Source organism: Falco punctatus (genome assembly GCF_963210335.1).
Source record: "Falco punctatus genome assembly, chromosome: 3".
Taxonomy (NCBI): Eukaryota; Metazoa; Chordata; class Aves; order Falconiformes; family Falconidae; genus Falco; species Falco punctatus.
This window is the reverse complement of record NC_137582.1, coordinates 69,266,455-69,287,117: the sequence shown is the minus strand read 5'-3', so window position 1 is coordinate 69,287,117 and position 20,663 is coordinate 69,266,455. Positions and strand designations below refer to the sequence as shown.

Below are 20,663 nucleotides of genomic sequence, written 5' to 3'. Positions count from 1 at the left end.
TCCCCCCCCCCCCCCCCCCCCCCCTTCTACTACAGACTCTGTTCTAAAACAATTTCACAGCCTAACAGACTTGACTTCTAGGAAAACTTTTCACGGAATCAGTCAACATTTTTGTTTCTTCTTAAAGTGAAATAATGTGAAATAATACATCACCTAGAGTTCTTTATCCTCATCCCAGTCTCATGACTGTAACTTTTTTCCTACCCTAAAGAATAATGCCTTAGTGTTGACACACTTCAATCCACCAGGTGTCAGCTGTTGGGACCTTCTGCGAAGTGAGATCATGCTCCTCCAGGCCTGTTCTGTGAGTCAGCTGAGAGGACTCTGTAGGGCTGGTGGGGAGGGGAAGACCTGGTTTTCATTCTGTGACAAAGTTGCTTTCTTCCTAATTAATACAGTGGAAAATTTTGATTTGTCATCCTTGTTGCAAAGTAGAGGACAGGATAAGAGAATGTTGATTTAGAACCTCCTATGTGCAGTGTTTTGGTCCTGACTAGTCTGCCAAATAAGAAGCAAAAAGTAATTTTTTTCTTTTAAATGTGTCTTAATTTCCTTCATGTTCCTGTAAAACAGTGGAAGCTGAAGTAAAAAAGATGAGCCACCAACAAATAATGGGATTTTATCATTGTCCATAAAGAACAATATATTGATTGATTATTTTTCGTTTATATAAAGGCAGTCGACTGAAACTTCAGGCACAAGAGCAATCATTATAAAGTACAGAGACTTTAACAGCTCAGCGTCTGAAAAAGTACTCCAGCAGAAAGTTCCATATTGCCTTGATCTGCTTCCATAGCCTCCTCAGGAAAAGCCAAGAACAACAGTAAGGTTTTGTGGCATGGCTTGAAGGTCAATAAATTTTGGCTCTGCTAAATCAAGGAGGGAAATAAAAAATCTGGAAGCAAGAACTCCTCACGTGAGTGTCCTGTGGCCGAGCTTGCTCCCAGGTAATTCAAGTGTCAGTCAAGACAATTCCATTGAACAGATCCCTAGGAAGAGGTGGTTGCTAAAGATAAGCAGATCTAAATTATTTACGGATTTGGAGCTCAAGGTCAATACTTAAAACACTGCAGTGGAAGGTGGCACAGAAAAGCAAGCAGGAGGCATGAGTGTGGCTGAACAGAGGCAGAAGGACCACAGAGGCATGCGTAGTAGCATGCACTAGCAACGCTGGCCCTCAGTGCAGAGCTGTACTGAGTTAGGTGCTGCTTGTGATCAGCACAGTGGATCTGAAACAGAAAGCTTTTGGTCAGCAAAGCTGTGGCTCTCAAAGGGCTTCTGAGCAACAAGGGTGTCAATGCTGTTCAAAAGCCTGTCTCAGGCTGCAGAACAGACTAACAATAGCTGTAAAAACTCAAAGCGTGCTGCTGCGGTTAGGTAGGCTGTGTGCTCCCTGCATCACTCGTGTGCACAGCCCAAGTCATCTTTCTTAGACAGGATTCCCATTTACACAGCGTGTAAAAGTGGAGATGGCAGAAAGCTTTGTTGGACGGGGCAACGTGGGACTTCTCTGGTTAGAAGAAGGCTGATCAGTTGCTAGTGATTTACTGGCACTGTTGGAGGAGAGTTAGGCAAAACTGTTTGAGCAATTCTATCTGCTTCCCTAGAGGCTTTGAAAGCCGTTCACTTCAGAGCTCTAGGCTGGTGGCAAAGTCTGTTCTGCTGTGTTTACAACAAACTCTTTTTTGCACACACAGTATTTTCCCCAAAACCAACATACTAACTCAGATGGGATCAGTTTTTGTCTGAACTGTTGAGGAAGAGTGTACATTTAGAACAGCTGCAAATGAACTATGTGCTAGCTGGAAATGATCAGGCAACAGTCCAAACTAACATTAGAGCAACAGAGGATGAAGTAAGGTGCTTTTTTTTTTTTTTTTTTCTGAATCGATAACTCTGTCCAGGTTAACTTCAAGGTGTTGCTTACTTCATTGCTGTACATCACATAATTAATTTTTTCTGCATTTGGAGATCCAATTTGTGCAGCAGGCTTCCCACTGAGGCTTCACCTAGGTTTTAGTTTAATTTAGCTAGCGGGTTGGTGGTTTGTGTGTGTGCTTGCTTCCCCTCCCTATGCTTCTAAATCTAACTCCTCCTCGGGAAAACAAGGAAGCATTGCGGTTAAAAGCCTAATGGAGAAGCTGGCTCTGGTACACAGTATTCTTACCCCCCGAGAAATCTTGGAAATGGTGCAAGTCTATGGTAACTAATGCAGCCTCTGCAATGATAAATTTATTCCTTCATTTGCGAGCAAAACTGATGCACATTGCTGGGTCTTGATGACCTCTGCTTTTTTCTGTCAGTTTTTCCCTGTTTGCATAACATTGTGCAAGTGTGGAAAGAACTTAGGGCTTTTCAGGACTAAAAGATTCAAGCAGTCAGATCTCCAGCTTTTTTATTTGACACAAACAAACAAGAAAAAGAAATCTATTATACGCTGCTCTGTATGGGAATGATTTGAGCTACTCAGCAGTCTTGCTTCAAACTCTTTCCTTAAAAAGGTAAGTAACTACTGCTCCACTCAGTCTCAAATTTCCAGAATAAAGGCTGGATTGAAAAGCCAAGGCACTGGAAAATAAGGCAGATAGATGTGGGCAATACATTAAGCTGGAAAAAACTTTGTTAGTTATCATGCCCCATGCTGTTGTATATTATTATTAGTTGCAAAATAGCATGGCTTGAATGTTATTACTGCACATTACAGAACATTTCACTTATAATTATGGAATAAAGAGAAGTGCTTACAACTTACCTACTCAACATTTGCTTTGCACACACAAGAGTTTCTTTTTTTAAACCTTTTTCATTAACCCCCTCCCTCCAGCAAACAGGCTACTTTTGCAGCTTCCTGGTACCTTGTAATTTCAAGGTGCCAGTGAAAAAGGGAAAAACCCCCACATCTTAAAGTCTACTTTTAATTAAAATGCATTACACTATGGTGAGTAAGCATACTGAAACTGAGCAAAGGGTCAAAATATTTTTCAGCTTAATTAGAGACTTGGTGATTGAGGAACTGAAAGGAGCATTTTTAAGAGTGTTTAGGACACTCCTGAAAGAGCACGGGGAGGGAGTTCCTCAGGTCAGCAGACCTACGTTCTTTCTGTTGTAGGCAATTGCACCAATAATAAATCGAAATAGGGAAAGCTGGTCTTCATTTTGCCCCCACTACTCCTATTGCAAGAGTTTTTCAAGCTCTTATTCTTCCTTTTTAACAGCAAGAGAGCAATTAATGGCAGTTCTGCAAATTGAATGACTTCCATCTTTGGCACAGAGAATATTGCATAAAAAGCGTGAGTTATTAATGATAATATGTGGCTGTTACCTAAGACATCTTTACCAGTAGATCTCAGAGTTCTTTAAAAATGAAGTAACTGTCAGGGTCTCCATTTTCATATAGGGAATAAAAGCTTTGCGGAGTGAGGTGATGTACTCAAGGTCGTTTCAGTCAACTAATAGCAGGGCTGGGATTAGAGGCAAATCTGTACAGTTTCAGGCCACTGTGTTAACCAGTAGATCACGTTGGCTTCCCCTAGGGCTAGAAAGGGATCCCTTGATTGGTGACAAAACTGTTAATGACTGAGGCTAGGATTTTTTAAAGAACCTTGGGACTTAAAATCCATGTCTCCCACACACAGTAGTGCAAATGCGTCATGAACTGTCCCTGAAAATCCTGAAATATCCTATTGTGTTTGATTTTTTTCTGAAGGATGCTCTGTCTCGCGGTCCCATTCTTATTAAATGTATATGCATAAAAGATGATGCTCTGCCCCCTTTTTGAGGCCATTCAATTAAGCTTATAATTAGAGATTTTCTGTTGCAGCAGAGAAACAGATAGTTACAATACTGGCTTAGCTGAGCTCCACTGAGCTAAGAGCAACACAGACACAGCCAGAAAGGATTCCTTCTGGAACCTGTTTACTGCCTGAACAGAAGACTCCAAAGGTGGCAACAAGGCACAGAAAAATGATACAACTTGTGTTATCCATAATGGACTTGGAACAGACCTGAGAGGAGTTTCTGCTCCATGACTCGACTGCAAGCCTTCCTCAAAGAGGATGTTGTAGAAGTATTTAAGGCCAGGTATTTAAAACCTCTTTTGTGCTCATGGCTTGTAGATAAAAGAAATCCCAGGCTTAATTTTGCTTCCTGAAGTCTCCATGGGTGTAGGTTGGGGCATTTGGATCTCTAAGTGCCTATTAAAAACTTCAGACTGGATGCCAAAACTGCTCTGGCAACAACTTTGCACCACTGGCAGAGCTCTTGTCTGCTGCTGCCCGCAGCTTGTCGTTGGATGGTGCAATTCTCCAAAGTGAGAGGAGAGGGCAGGAGGGGATGGCAACTGCAAGGGGAAGGTGGGAGCTGCACAGCTGCCACGGCAGGGTGTTTGAGGTTTGCTTAGTGTCTGAGCCTGCTGGGGCTTCTAGCTACAGCCACACCTGAGTCAATCCTTCCCTGCTTGTATGAGGTCAATTAACTCCTGCTGTGGCAATTCTGATTACCTGTGACAGAAATCAAGCAATAAAAAAAAAAGGGACCCACACCCTCGGATGATAAAAGCCAATCCCCATACTTAAGGTCTCCTTTCCTGAGTTTGGTACTGTTCTGCTTCCCCCTGTTTCTTATGGCAATGTCCATGCTTTCTCTGAAGGAGCAGATTGTAGGAGGAACACCACAGACAACGTAACGATTGAACCATGTGGTTCAAGCCTGGCTTTTATCTCATGCATTTGTTTGCTTGGGGGTTTTTGGTTTGTTTCATTCATATTTTTTAACTGAAGTGCTTACCAGTGATGGACATGAAAAGCTGAGTTTGGTGGTAGCTATGCTGCATAGCTTGAAACTAGCAAGGAGCTATTGTTTCTAAGTAGCACAATTTCACTGACCTCAGTATTGTGGTTTTCAGTAGACAAGTAATATGCCATTTATTCACAGCTTTTTGACCTGTCATATTAATAGCCATTGAACTGCAGATAAATCATGTACCTTGGGTATCAAGCTGAACATAGGAACAAAGACATGCTTGTACACACACACACATGCATAAACATGTGTTCCTTACAACTTCAAAACCTTGAAATTTTTCTGTTAAAAAAATAATCAAAGAAAAATCAATTGCATATGGCTTTGAAACTTCTGCATAAGCAGGTATGTCAGCTCCAAACTTGTTTCTTTATTAAAGTAATGTCAGAGCATAAAAGATATTGTAAGAGTACTATTGCTCCGCACCAGAGTTTCAGAAGAGCCATTGTATTGAGAGAAAAAACCGTTCTAGATGAGTTTCCAGATCCTTATGTTCTTGGAAGTTGAATATCATTAAGAAACAATTAAATCTTTTTGAATTTAAATCTAAACCTTAGTTTTCAAATGGTTGCATCCAATCATTCCCTTTCAATATCCTTTGATTGTGGTGTTTCAAAATGCTGAGACTGGACTGAAATCTCCTATCACGTTCTCATTTGTAATTAAAATATTGTCCTACATATGGTGCTGTAGTTACAACTCTGGTCTGTCTCCAAATTTTAATTGCCTTTTAGATTACCAAATCTCAGTCTTTCTATGTAATTCAATGTATAACATTCAGTAAATTATAAGATATGGTTATGACTAAGAAAAACCTTACCTTGAATTTCAATAAAGCACAGATAGTGTCCATGATGAGACAGTGATATGCTCAAATTTATTGATGGTTTTAGGGAACTCTAGCACTATATGTATAGTGCTTTGAAGTTTGATGGTCATTATCATCTTTACCAGCAGCATTCATCCAGTTCTGCAGAAAGCTAAAAAGAAAGGACAACCAAAGGGACTGGAGCCAAATATCTTCGAAGACAAAGTCATATTTTTGTTTCTTTTCAATATTCAAGTAGCTGTACGTTTTAACAATACATTCATCAATAATCTAGTAAATGACAGAAATGCTATAATTAATACGTAATTTCTGAAATTAGAAATAAATTTGGCTTATCTATGTGACAGTGGATAACTTCTAATGTCATTTTACAAGAAATATTTGAAAGGAGAATTTATAGTAGAAAGTCCACCCTCTTTTGTAAGGAAAACAGATGTTCATTAATAAACAGACTGACCACAGAGCACTGGAACTACCATCTGGATGGGATGTTGTACAGTTTTCCCACTCTTTTAACAATTTAGTCAGTGAAGTTCTGATAGGGATCAGGTGATTTTATATTTTTTTAATAGCATGCTTGGAAATATGTTAATCTTATTTTCTTTCCTTCACATAATTTCTTCCTTCATGCCTTTAAACAACTTAATAAAAGGAGCAAGCCATAAAGCATTCCAGAAAAGTTCTGGAAATAGAAAAAAAAAAGTAGTTAGCTGTAGCAGCATTGTCTTGCAAAGCTGCTGGTGGTATATAAAGTCTCCTCTGTTCTTGTGCCTCAGCCATTGTATGTGGAAAATGCCATGTGTGTGCTTGTGGTCTTTGTTGGCAGCCCTGCTCTGTACTCTGTTCTGCACCTGCAGGTAAGGAAAGGGTGTCCTCACCTCTGAAGAATTTGCCACCTGAGACTGTGCTTCTATAGACAGTGATGTTCATGGCTTACTATATGGTGACATGGAAGTGCCTTTTAGGTGGATGACATGTTAATCATCATCATGTGGGACTTATGTGCATATGATAAAGGTGTAGTATCATCCTTGTTTTACATATGGAAAATGAATCTTCAGACAAAGCCAAGAATTAAAAAACAGATGTTCTTATTCCTGTATGAGAGCCTTGGTGCATGATGATGCTTTTCTTTTTCACCTCAGTGTGCAGTTTAAGACCTTCCAGGAGGCCCTGCTTCTCCTTGCCTGCTTGTAAAACAGTTATGGAAAAGGTTACCTAACTGCTGGGATGCTGTGAGGCTTTGCTCTGTTGTGTGGATCTCTGAGATACTTGGGTGAGAGAGCAGGATATTTTATCACACAGCTCCAGTATTTCCACAATGTTTCTTGTGGCTGGTGAAAGGGAGTAACCCTACATATGTCAGATCAAGCAAGGTGCTCCAGTTGTCAGATAATTACAAGCACTTACTAAGTAATTAATGTGCTTGGACTTCACTTAATATTTGTATACCTTCTCCAGTCTGTTTTACTACATTCTATCAGACTCCTAAATACTATCTTAGCAACCAAAACAAGAAATGGCTTGGTATTAAGTGTGTTACCTGCTCTGTAGTCACTACTGACTGCCAACAATTCATCAGTACACTGCTTATTAATTTTCTGCAATGTACTGTTTATTGATATTGCTTTTATTGTGGTACCTCACCTCAGCCATGAAGGGAGGACATGCACCTTCATCTCGAGCTAATGGCATTGCTGCCAATGCTGCAGGGAGTCTGAAGAGCAATGTGACTAATAAAACACAACCAATAAAAATATGAAGGAAAAAATGTCCCTACTAGTAAGAAATGCATATTCCAAGTGCTTGCACAGCGCCTGGGGCTGTTAATCATCCCTCCATGGGCACCCCTAAACAACTCTAAACAACAGTTAGAAAAGGATCAGATGGCTGTTTAGGGGACTCAGTAGAGTGGTATTTGTTTGACTGGCAGGTAGCCATGCTTGTAAGGTGTGCTGTGAATAACAACAGTGGCTGAAACATGAAGATGAAGGTTTTTACTCATGTGCTGTCTTCAGGGCTCTTCTCCACTTTGTGCTAGGAGATGAAGGAGGAGCTGGGCTCGAAGGGTGCGGACTCATTGCAGACAGTGGTTGGGCCTGCTGAGCAGCCCTCTGTAAAGGGCAAGCTGGAAACAGCTGCTCCGAGCAGTTTACTGGATGGGCTTCTCCCGAGGGAAAAAAAAAATATCTGTTTGTACCACTGATTAATAGTTCTTTCCTCTGTTTCTTGCCTGCATTTGCCATGGAGGAAGCCTGTGAACATCTTTTCCTCCTAAGTGCATATGTAAACTTCCCTCTCATCTCTGATCCATTAATCATAACCACTTTTGTTACGTGAGTTCCTCCTCCTCTCCTTCCCCTTCTGAATTCATCCCCCTGCCATTTCTTTCCCTTGACTGCTCCTGCCAAGGGGCAATGGTGCCCACAGTGGTGGCCCAGGAGCTGCTGCATGCAAGGCACGCTGTGGGTGTCTGGGACAGCTCACCTCCTGAAGGTGGATGCTCCACCCACCAAGGAAGCAGAGGTCTGCAGTGGAATCAGCTTTCTAGCCTGGCTCTAGGTGCTCTGGCACTGTGGGACTGACTTGGCCAGTATCTATCATTTTGCAGGAAGTGAAAAATTACATGTAATCATCATCAGTCATTCATTATCAGCCCCTCTCAGCCTGCTGCTGGGCAAAGCCTTCTCCTCTGCTTGCTTCCCTCATGCTGATTGCTGCAGTTATTTATTTATATATTTATTTTTGCCAGAACTTTGCCACACTTGGAAAGCAAAGCTGGCCAGTGATAGTAGAGCATGGTTTGCCAAGACCCAGTCCTCCTTGCTTTTCAGAAAATAACTGGTTTACTGCTGGTGATCCATATTTATTGAGTAACTTGGACAGGAAGGTGTGGAATTTACTGAGTTTTAGCAAGAGGCATGAAGGCACACTGGTACAAGCTTTGGTAGGGAACAGCGATATAAGCATATATCTGAGATCCCTGGTGGGATCCCACAACCTGGTCTTAATTCCATGCCAAGAGATCTGCCATCACCCATGCCGGCTAGAAGCCTATCTGTGCTCTAGGCGTGCTGTCAGTGGCAGTGGGGACATAAAGCTTATTTGATTTTACTTAATAAGCAGCAAGATGAGAATGTTTCAAATGCTTCTGAGGGAGGACCGAGTTTTTAAAAAGATCAGTGATTCCAATTCACATAAGCTTCCAGGGGTTTGGAGATTCAGCCAAACTTTTGTGAATTATAAATACTGAGGGATTAGGCTTTCGTGAGATTTTTTCCTAATGCTTCCTGGTTTGAAGAGATTTTTTAGCAGATATTTATCTCTGTTGCCTCACAGGTCCAAAACCATTGGGAGTTCTTGTATAGGAAGACAAAGTAACTTTTAACTACTCTGTTTACTAGATCTGTTCCAAGTGGGAATAAGTAATGTAGTGATTAAAATGACAACAGGAAAGATCATTGCCTTTGCATTAGGATTCTCAGTGTAGCTAGTGAAGGCAAGGCTTTAGATGTAGGCCCTTAAAAGTCTCTCAGTGTCCATGATGATGGGCAAAGCCTCACTGACACCCCCAGAATTGCAGCAGCTCTGTTGCCAAAACCTGGAAGCAATAAAGTTTCCCAGTCACATGTGTTTCTGACACACACATTTCTTGCCCTGAAGTGCTAAGTTTCTGCTGATGGGTATTCATAAAGCTATCTGGCTGCAGCAGGAGTCTCCAAGTAGTTTCTTTTTGACTAACTTGCTTGAGACTGCCAGAGAAGATATACCCCAAACCTGCTTAGAGGAGACTTAGTAGTCCGCTTGTGAGTTTGCGTTCAGGTAACCTTGAGATTAGAGTGCTGAGAGTATATGTACGCCTGGGCGGTGGGAAATGGGGTTGTATTTGCAGGTAAGAAGTGTTTACTTTTCATCTCTCCCTCTGCAGAGAGCTGGGTCAAGGGGAGTTGCTGTTTTCTGGCCTGTCAGCCCCATCTGCACCTACAAAGTACCTTTTTCCCTTACACTTAGCACCAGGTAGCATAAGTGAGTCCTTGCACCCTCATATGACAGTTGCAAAGTGAACCTTGCAAAATCTGTGACACAGGGGACCACAGGGGTAATGAATTTTGATAACAGGCTATGCACCTCCAAGCTGCAATGCCTAAAGAGAAAGATAAGCTGTTTTGGCACTCCTGCACAGGAGAGGAGGACGTACCTATCTGTATAGTCAGAAACAATGAAGATTCTTTATAGAATGTCTTCTAAGGATGTTAGGAGGTGAAGGAGCCCCTGCACGGTTCAGCTGAACATTTTGCATGGCCCAGGAACCTGAAAAGTGTATAGCCTTATCATGGATCTTGCTGTATATGCCTAACTTGTACGTACCTCATGGGGACAGATGTCCTTCAGAATGGGATTTTCAAAATTGTCTGCATCCTTATGCTCCCAAGTCTCTTTCAAAAAATGGTTCGTTTCTGGATGTGCATGGTTCCTCAACTTTGTTTCATTAACTTCTGTCATTTTGGGATTTCTTAGAGTTGCAGATAACCTCAATGTTGCCCATTTGGAGACTTGGTGGGGCCCAACATCAAGAGAAAGCTTACCACTTTAGACAATGAAGCTTTCCTCTTTGTCACCCAGAATAAACAGCGATGATCATGATAACAAAAGAGACATACTTGTCTGCAATGTGTGCCTGGCTAGTAACAACGATGGAAGTTGGTATGAGTGACTTCTCACAAGTCAAACATTTGTCAAAAGTGAGATAGACCCCTCCCTTTTTGTTTCACAGGTGAAATTGGAATGGAAAAGGTATAGTAAATACCTTATCCTCTCCAACCCCTGTCAAATTGTTTTTATCAAAATGAAATAGTCCCTTTTGGCCACCGTAATAACCATCCTCACAAAAATATTCCCTTTCAAATGAAGATAAATTTACCATTTTTGTGTTACAGTTTGCTTAGTTTGCTTTCAGTATGGAAACATAATACTTTGATATTAGTACAACTGTTCTTTCCTGACTTATTCTTGAAAACAGCTTCCTCTCTTATGAAATTAGAGCAGAGAAAAAAAAGAAGTTACTCAATTTTACCATACCTGCTGAATTTACCTGAATGCGTGCATTCAAATCTGGGATTTATATTTGCTGTTTACATATTCTAGTGCAAACACAAGCCTCAGACTCAATAGTCTGTCTGATTTCTTGTTTCACATGGTGTGGGTTTTATTTGATTTAGCATTCAGTACTACAAGAGAAAATAAAAGTGAAATAATCCAGAAGCCTAAGATGAAGGATACTTTGAGAAAGAATACTCTCCAAATAGTTCACTTTGTATAAGCTTTCACTCTTTGGATTCACTCACAAATTTTCAGCAAGTAAATCGGCTGCATGTGTATCTGTGTGCACATGTGCTGTGGGTGTACAGTAAAATGTGCCTGGCTGTAGATTTTTGTTACAAACGGGAAAGTCCACCCATTGCTCCTAAGTTGCAAATATAAATCCATTTATGGCTTTGTAATTTTGCAATTTTGCATGCTATTAACGTGAGATCAGTTTGCAGTTTTGCAGCTCACATGTCCTTAAACCTCAAAGCAAAACCGGGAGATTTATGAACCCAGGTGAATCAAAGCTTCAGGAAAAGCTCTCACAGAACAGAGATTTGCACAATTCTTATCTTCTGCCAAATTATTCAAGCGGACAGCAGAGAAAATCTCTTATATAATATTTGGGAAGTGAGGAAAAAAGGAATAGGAATACAAGCACAACACTTGGTAATATGCCTCTTCACCTTTGTGTAAGAATTTTGATTGATAGATTCCTCTGCAGTCTCCTCCATTAGGCTAATTTGGAGAGTCACCTGCATGTTGCATGTATAACTTGCTAAGCTTTTCAAATTATTCCCTTAAGAAAAAGGTGCTCTATGCTGTGGTTTATTAAGCACACTTTTTCGATATGTCTCAATGCCATCTCTGAAAAAGAGTATAAATTGCATGGTGGGGAATTTGGAGGTTTAAAAATACTGGTATTGGTTTCTTTCTTTGTCTTTTTCCCCCTCCTTAAAATAGTTAGTCTTTACACATTGTAAAGCCAGAAGGGGCCATTGCGATCATCAAATCTGACCTCCTGCTTAACACAGGCCATAGGCTCTGCTGAATTAATTCCTGTCTGAACTAGAGCATATCTTTTCGAAAGTCAACTTCTCACTTCCCAGCATATGAAAAGGTCTCCCATGACACCTATAGACCTTTCATAATGGACAGATTCTTCCCATGATACGGACAAATTGAGTTTTTCCTGGGAGGTACTGCCCCACTCTGAGCTGATAAAGGAAGACCCAGGAACTATAGGTATGCTGTGATTACTTCTTTTACACTCTGTGATGTTCCAGGAGCTTGTGCATCTTCTGCTTTATGAGATATACTTGGCCTAGGGGAGCTAAGTGGAAGGATGAGGGAGAAGAGGAGGTGCATAATGGTATGGCCTCCAGCACTATTATTTATGACAGTATCCTTCCAGCAATCTGTGCCTGCATAGGGTGAAGGCATGGTTTCAATTCTGCCCTTGAAACATGGATTAAGCAATGTTGCTAATACATATTTGTCCCTGCGGCTGTCAAACATTTCACTGATACTAGACTCTGTAGACAGCTTAATAGCTAGGTCTTCTGTCAATGTTACTGCAGCAGTGTCTCCTTTGCTTTAAGATGCTGTTCAGATTTATTCAAGCAATAGGTGTAGCATGGTGCTTGGTAAATAGCAGCACCTGACTGTATACTTGTATCATCACTGCTTGCTGACATCCCAAGTGACCAGATGAAATGGATAGACCATGGAAACCAAGTGCTGAGAAGAATCCAGTGAGTGAAAGTTGGAAAGATCATCTGTCTTGCCCCTATTTTATGCCTCCTAACAGAGTTACATGCACCATACTTTATTATTCTAGAAGTCTCTGAACAATAGCTACCATCCACAGGAGTTGAAAATGTGTGTATCCAACGATATTGGACAAATGGTTTTATTATTGCTGTTACCATGATCCTTTACTGGCATTGATGTAATCTAAGTGTTTCTGGTCTTCATATATCACTTAGTATTTTACATATGACCTCATTTAATTTCTCTGGATGCTAGAGATTGAAATTATATGTGCAAAGATAAGCACTGAAAGCGTTACGGTATGTGCCCATACATGATGGCAATATTTTGCTACCTATTGAAAAGCAAAATACAACTGAAGGATGACATGCATGAATGCAAAATTACAGGTCACCTGTGTGGTGGGAGGTGATGAATATTTGGCTTCTTAATGCTGTTGCCACTAACTGATGGAGGAATAATAATTGGTATTACCTCTACTTCACACTTGCCTCAATTCTCAACTTTGGCTTTTCAGACTATCAAGCTTTTTGATGATAATTTTCTTCTGGAGCTGATTTTTCCTCTTCATCACTGATGATTGGAAAACTGTCATGAATACCTCCTAATCTCACCCCATCACATAAAAATATTTCCATGGGTTGTTTTTACTCTTCAGCACACGTTTTCTTTCCCTAACGTTTGCAGATAGCTAACTGTCCGTGCTTGGCAGGATATCACATGTTTAAAAGACCTGAGTCTGGGGCAGATTCTGGGTTTGAGGTCTGCATTGTGAGTGGTGGCACTTCCTGCTCTGGGAAGCTCTGGGCCACTGCTGTGTTTGAAGTGACAAACGTTGTGGCCAGTTGTTGAAGCCTTGGCAAAATGTAAGCGCACCCCATCTCAAAAATCCCTACCCCTTTGAAATGAAGCAAATGCCTAGAACTTGGAGTTCCTTTCACTAGCCTTGAGTTTTTCTGTTCTTCCAACAGTCATTGCAGGGCTAGAAGAAAAAAACCTCTGGACCTTGTTTAATACTGTTTTCTGAGTGGAACTGAACGTGCTGAAGTGTTTTAGAATTTAGTTCCTGTGATATCCGTTACAGAAATTACAGTTATTATGGTACAGTAATTTCTTTGAAGTTTCTTCAGCACCAGTGGTCACATGCACAATCGCACCTTGAAAAACACTTCCTCTGTGTGACTTTGCTGTAGTTTCAGACTTTCTTTGCTAGCCTCCAGGGACATGAAGACCTTAGCTCTGACCTACATTTCTGCTAATTCTCCTACTGAGTCCCCCTTTGCTTATTCTGCTTTGCCAATAATACCTTTATGTCCTTTTCTTGCCTTTCTGCCTACTTCTATGATCTATCGGTAACTGTTCAGTCCTCTCTAAAATTTCTGTTTTGCCTTGAGGCAAATGGAAGAAAAATGCACTGTGATTAAGCTTACGCGTAGTATGGAGAAATAACATTTTTATTTTCTCTCTCAATTCTAAGGCAACTATTTGAGGAGTGGGAGGGCATACGGCATGCTTGGTATTTCTATATTTTCTAGAACATGGAGTCTGAAGTAGGGGACAGTTATCAACACATCTTATAGGTCAAAGAATATTTTTAGATTTTTTTTTTTTGCTGGGAAGTGTTGAAAAATCAGTGTTCATGTTCTTCCACAAACCTTTCTGCTTTCCTACCTGGTTGTTGTGAACTGATGGTTGAAATAAATAATCTGGGAAAGGCATAGTCTTGTTATATGTCAAGTAGTGAAAAATACAACTTTTAAAATGTTGATTAAATTGGTTTATTTATCATGGGAAACGTGGTAATTCTGGCCAGATCAAACCTGAATTTACTCTTGGTCTGGGCCATCCTCCTAAATAAAGAATAGGGAGAATAAACTTGCAGCTCCTCACTGGGAAATGCTGTTCATTTTCTTGTACTGCTAACATCCAAGCTGACACTGTTTTTTAACATTTAGTAGTCTATCCTTACTGACCTTCATATCTTCGCTAGTCCCATTGGGGATTACACCTACTGTGTCCTGGTTTATTACCTAGTCAACCTCAGATTTCCTCTCTGCTTGGGGTTTGGTAGGATTAGTTCAATGTTCAGGGAAGAAAACAAAGCCATATGATCGGCCTGACCAATCACAAAGGCTGTCTACTGAATTACAAGTAGCAAATACTGGGAGTACTACTCACAGTGAGCATTTTATGAGCAATTTGTAGGCTGAAATTGGTTTGCACAAAACATTTATTGGACAGCTTCAAATAGAAAACGAACTTGTAAAAACTGCAGTTTGTTCATGAACTGCATTCATGAGTATGATAAATTATGCGGTACAAACTCTTTGCCCGCTGTTAACTTCTCCAAGGGAGACATAAGATGCTGCTGATGCTCAGGACACATCACCCCTACTGTACAAGAATATTGTTTAAATGAAAGAACTCATGTGAAACGAAGCAAATGATGGAATAAACATTGCAGATGCAATTGAAGATGCATGCCAACTTATATGAATTAGAAATGAATGTTAATGTTCCTTAGATCAAGAAATTACCGGCTTGTACCCAATCCCCTTTAAGTTCTTAATTCTGAAAATACAATCTTCAACTTGTCAAAAATGGAAAGCGCAGCTGTATTATGTCATCCAGAATATCTAACCCTTCTTTCTTCCCCTCATTATTCCTCCTTCTCTGGACTGCCCCCCATGCAATCCTAACGAAGAAGGAAGCGCAGTCCAATTGATGTGACATCTTTGTGACAGTCATGGTCTGTAGCTCTTTCATTTATGCAAATCCGGTTACTCAAGGCAGGTATTCTGATGTGTCAGCTGTATGTAACGTGAGCACTTTGTAGCTCAAATGACATTCTTACTTTGCTCTGATAATTGTCCTGCACTCTCTAATGTCTGTGAAGCAGGTGGATCATGAGTTCCAGGTTTCCAGGGTGAGAAGGATAAATGCAGAATGGCATTTTATTAGCTGAGGGGGTTGTTAGTGTTGAGTCATTATGTAGTCTTTTGGGTTGAATTTCATAATTATGAAATACGGTGAGAAGGAACTTTTGATCAGCTCCTTTAAAAACATAAATTAATTAAATGTTTTCTGAAATGGAGCTGCAACTCTCAGTGAAGTCAAAAGCAGTTCCTCTCTGCCTCCGAGGACAACATTTTGTTCACAGATTGTAACTTAAACTTATTTTTATCTGAAGTACTATGTTGCAAAGGCTGGTAAGAGATTTATTGTGATGTATTAAACCATCTGTTCCCAAGGACTGTGCTTTGCATTCCAGCACTAGCCAATGCTTGTGGTGCTGCGTTTTTGATTCTCAAAGCTCCTTTGCCATTTTAACTTGCTTGTAGGTAATAGAGAGTTTTCACTGACTTGAAAAGCAGATGTCCTGTTTAAGTCTTGAGTAGACTAGGGGGGAGCTCAGCTGCAGGGATAGTTGCAGGGTTTTTCCACTCATTTTTTCCTTTCCTGTCCAGACTCTTAAAAACCAGTGGAATCAGTAAAAAATAAAATGCAAAGCAGCAGCTTTTCCAAAATGCAGCAGTGAATGAAGACTTTGACATTGTATGTGGATGTATGAGATATTTACCTCTTATGAGATAGCTAGCTATAAGGAAGAAGATATTTTAGTTTATTTCAATAAAAAGTATGGGGCAAAATGGTGCAGGTCTGCTAGTGATCAAAGTTCAAATGGTGTGAACTCTTTTTCTGTCCACAGAAAAAATAGCTTGTGTCAGGAAGCTTTTCTTTCTCTGTTGTCATTGTACTCAGAGAGCTTTCAGAGGCTGTTCAGTACTGGCACTGTTTTGTTATGATTGGAAGGAAATAAAATTTGGATACATAATAGTTTATTTGCCAAAAAAGGAAGGTTTGGCTCTACCTAACCTATTCACAAAATTTGCATGTTACATTTGTTAGTGTGAACTGTTGACTTCTCCAAAATTACTACAAAAATGTGGATATCAGTTTTGTGTTGTTTTACTTTGGGATTTTTTTTCCCTCCTCCTGAAGTCAGCATTTCTATTTTTGCATTGATTTCCTTCAGAACTGGGGTGAGGGCTAGTAATTTGTTTAATACACTTGAAGGATACAGTTTCTAAAAGGACTTAGTTTTTTCCTTGCTCTTAATGTGCCTAGTTGAAGAGGTCATGATGAAGGAACTGTGTGCTGTCCCCATAACAGCGGGCTGTGTGTGTTTGCTTCTCCCACTTCTCTGGTTTATCCTGTAGACCTAGCACAAAAAAAATAAATAACTTAAACACTGGCTCACCACAGTCTCCTCCGTCTTCATGATTCACAGATCTTCTATTGTATATCATCTTCAGCATCTCAAGGATGCTAAGGAAACAGAAAGCAAAAGGCTTTTCTGTCTCATCATGCCTGGTCCTTACCTGTTGCAGGCCATCACATCATATAGGATTGCTTCTTTATTCTAAGGCATTCCTTTATAAAAGAATGACTTCTGCCCACACAGTATAATACATTGGTAATGCAGAGTATACTAACCACACCTGTCCAAGGAGCTGGAGGAGAAGGCAGCCTCCTTTTTCTAGTAGGTCACTAGCAGTACTTGTGGAAATCTGAAATCAGGCAATGCTTATATATCTTTAGGCAGCACAGGCTGGACTGATGTTAGATGTAGCTCAGCAGGCCTCAGTGATCCTTACTGGTAAGTGTTCACTAAGACTTGGAGCCCATGCTTTCTTGTTCAGGAGCCTTATGGAGGCATGGACCTACAATTTTTTAAGCTCAGTTTCCTATTTGCGTGGGTGCCACAAAAGCCAGGACTCAGAAAGCATCCATCAGAGAGACAGCAGAACTGGCCTGGAGCTGGGAGAACGTGTCATGGTGTAGGACACACTTAACAGTGTTTCCTCAACCATGGGATTGGAAGAAGCAGCAGCAGGCTGGTCCTACAGGGCTCAGCATCTGTGGGGCCAAGACATACCGAGACAGGAAACCTCTCTCATGGCCTCTGTCCTGCTTTGTAGCACCTGTACCCTTTGGAAAAAGACAACTGTGTGTGGTGGTCTGAAAGCGATTGCATAAATGCATTACATTTGAGCCATTTAGCCTGTTGGATGACCTGTGCTCAAAATGTGTCTTCATAGGCTTGGCGTGCATGGAAGCAGGAAGAGAGAGGAAGGAGAGGGGCAAGGTGAAGGTTTGGATTCTCTGTATGGGTATGTTTCCTGGTTAGTGGAAGACTTGAGGACCGTAGAGGTTTCTAGCAGAAACCCTTCCACCAGGAACTGGAAAGGCAATGTACTTGATCAGCTGGTAGAGGACAAACTGACCAGAAGTGCTGTCCAGAGCACTCTCCTGACTCTGGGGAATGTTTCTTGTTACACCAAACTGGCTGGGGGCATACAGGGCTAAGTACCTAGTAACTCTGCACCATGACAGGACACCAGGGACATTCTTCAGACAGGGTGACATAGTCTAGATACAAGAAGATGGGGCATGTAGACCTTACGTAGGCCTCCCATGATCTTCCAGGAATATTTTTGGCTTACCTGATGGTATGTAATAAAGAAAAGAAGTAGAGACCTCTAGAAATTAGAGAGGAAGGAAGGACATGGCCAGCCAGCGTTAGGCTGCCAGTGTGCTGGGAAAGCAGCAAGGGGGACGTATACTCCAAAGGAACAAAGGAGACACATGATTTTGACAAGCCTAATTTTGTCTTTACTGAGACCAAGAGGTGCAGGTCAGAGGGCTTTCACTTGCATTGTCCTCTGGTGTGATCTACTCAGGCTGTGTGGGAGCCCAGCTACTCTGAGGGGCTGGAAACATAAACCATGTTTGCACTTGCCGCTGCTCCAAATGCAGAACAGCAGAACAACAAGTTTGCATAAAGATACGTTGGCATGCACCTACTACATGTTGGTTGTAGTTCAATCATGTTTATAGATGAAACACTGAAATTTTCTTGATAAGACTTGCAACAGAGTTGAAAAGTTTGAGTGACACTGTTGCTCACAAATATCTCAAGATATACATTGATGATGCAAGTTGTGTATAGTGCTGACTACAGTGGAGTGAACCTCAGCAAGATTTTGGCCAGAATTGCTCTAGTACCACATAGCTTTCTGAAACTGATTTCACATTGTCTACATTTTGGATTTATTTTAAGTTTATGTATCTTGCATACCAGGTTAGAAAAACTATAGAGATGTAGTAGACTGCTGGGCACACATAGCCAAAGTGGTACACTAAAAAAGTAGGAAATGTTCCTAGACTATACCTGTTATAAATCAAGGAAGGATGGGAAAAGAAAGGAACAGTCTTTCACAAGCATCTTGTGGGAAAAGTGGTGAAATAGTAGACATGGTTTTACCTGGAAAAGATTTTCTTTTTGTTCTGTTCGTATATTGCCTACTCCAACATGGATTTTCATGTGCAAACATGGCCTGAGAGCAGATAACCATATATTGACTTGCACTGTTGGTAGGTTATGTGCAGTACAAGAAAAAGAAAAAGCCAGCACCCACTACAAACATCCTTCCAAACCCCTATTATTTAAAAGTAGCATGAATTGCATGCATATGCAGGGCATAAATTCCTTTTCCTCATCAGCCTTTTTGACTTTCAGTGCCCAGCTAATCCAAAATTTCAGGTACCTACTTTTCCCCTTGATATATTTCTTGTTTTGTGAGAGGATAAACCATACCATATTAAAAGGAGAACACCAAGAGTTTTTGCTTTCCCCTTGATCTCTGTCTTTGATTTCACAGGAAGGAAACATCAACCAGGGCTGTCCTAGGAATGAGTAAGAGGCCCTAGGAGCATAGCCAAGGATTCCCATGGTACCTCCTGGCAACTATATTGCCTGTGTAGCTGAATTAGCCCTGCTTGTGCTGCTTAGGAATTAATGTCCTCTGATGTAGTTTGTGTTATTTTGCTACTGCCAAACTCAAAAAATCAGGAAGCCTACAAAAATAATATATGTTTTGGGGTATCACCATGACTACCAATTAAAAGATACTAGGAAAAATATATTGTTTACCTTAATCCCTAGTGCATGCAAAATGAATATTTTACAGGCAATTATTATAGAATTCTTGGAAAGTGGACTTTAAGCATACCATCAAAGAAAACTGGAGGTATTCATAAGGAAATATTTATGCAACTTGAGCTTTCTAATTTTCTTCATTTTGACTTGGGTGTTGCTTTGCTAAGCTTTCTAGAATCATGGAATTATTATTTAAGTGCCTGTCTAGGTGCTTAGTAAAATCAATCCTGTTACTTTTAATTCGTGCAAGTTAAGATTTCTACCTTCAGTAGCACTGCAGACAGCAGTGAATCAGGGTTATGTTGCACTAGTCCTAAGGTTAGTTTTGCAGTGTAAAATGTTTCATTTACATGCTGTGGTATAAAAGGTAGCATTTCTGAGTGATGGAAATCTGTACTGTACAGACTTGGTATAATATCTGTGATATTGTACTTTGGGGAATGAAACAGAAGCCCTGAGTACTGACACAATGATTTAACACATGATCTTATATTTACAGTAGAGTATCTCATTTTTAATAGAATGTATCCAGCAAAATATTCCAAACAAGGTGCTGATATCTTGTCTTTTGAAGGCTACTGTTCAGAACAGGTCTGCCAATTTAGCTTTCTGCTTCAACTGGATTCTCACTACGTGATTTTTGCTAGGTTACCTACTTAAATTCCTTCTTTTGCTATCCTTCTCCCTGTTTTTAAAATGCATGTAATTTCTGGTCTCTTGAATGATTATTATTCAAAACATGATATTGTAGTTCTGAAGAGAGATTATTTAATAGCTACTTTGGTAATTCCTTTTTACTACTTTGATAGGAATTCACAACAGTTGTGCACTTGCACAAAATCCCTGGTTGTTCTACTTTCTTCTTTGTTTTCTAAACACTGGATTTATAAGTGCTGCTCCTGTATGCCCTAGCCATCCCAAAATAGAGACCCCTCCATGAGAAATTCTCATGTCTAGGGACATTACAGCTTACAGATGGTAAACGTCTCCTGTGGTCCAGGAGAGGGGAGAGACAAAAAAGGTTATAAGACTTAGAAATGCATAAAAATAAAGATAAACTGAAGAGGGAAGACAGAACCACACTGAATACCAGGGTGAGGTCCTGAGAACTCCCTACTAAATGAAAGAATTCATAAAACAGTTCTGGTTGCTTTTAGGAACCAAGAATTTGTC

At 40.5% G+C, this 20,663-nt stretch overlaps 1 long non-coding RNA gene across 1 annotated transcript in view; it reads right to left on the bottom strand.

Moving 5' to 3' along the window:
• Positions 1-20,663, bottom strand: part of LOC308060144 — a 72,686-nt gene that overhangs the window by 36,718 nt on the left and 15,305 nt on the right. The window contains exon 1 of the long non-coding RNA XR_013926619.1: positions 34-20,663. This exon is cut by the window's right edge and continues 15,305 nt beyond it. This is a non-coding gene — a long non-coding RNA (uncharacterized lncRNA). The remainder of the gene's footprint in view (positions 1-33) is intronic.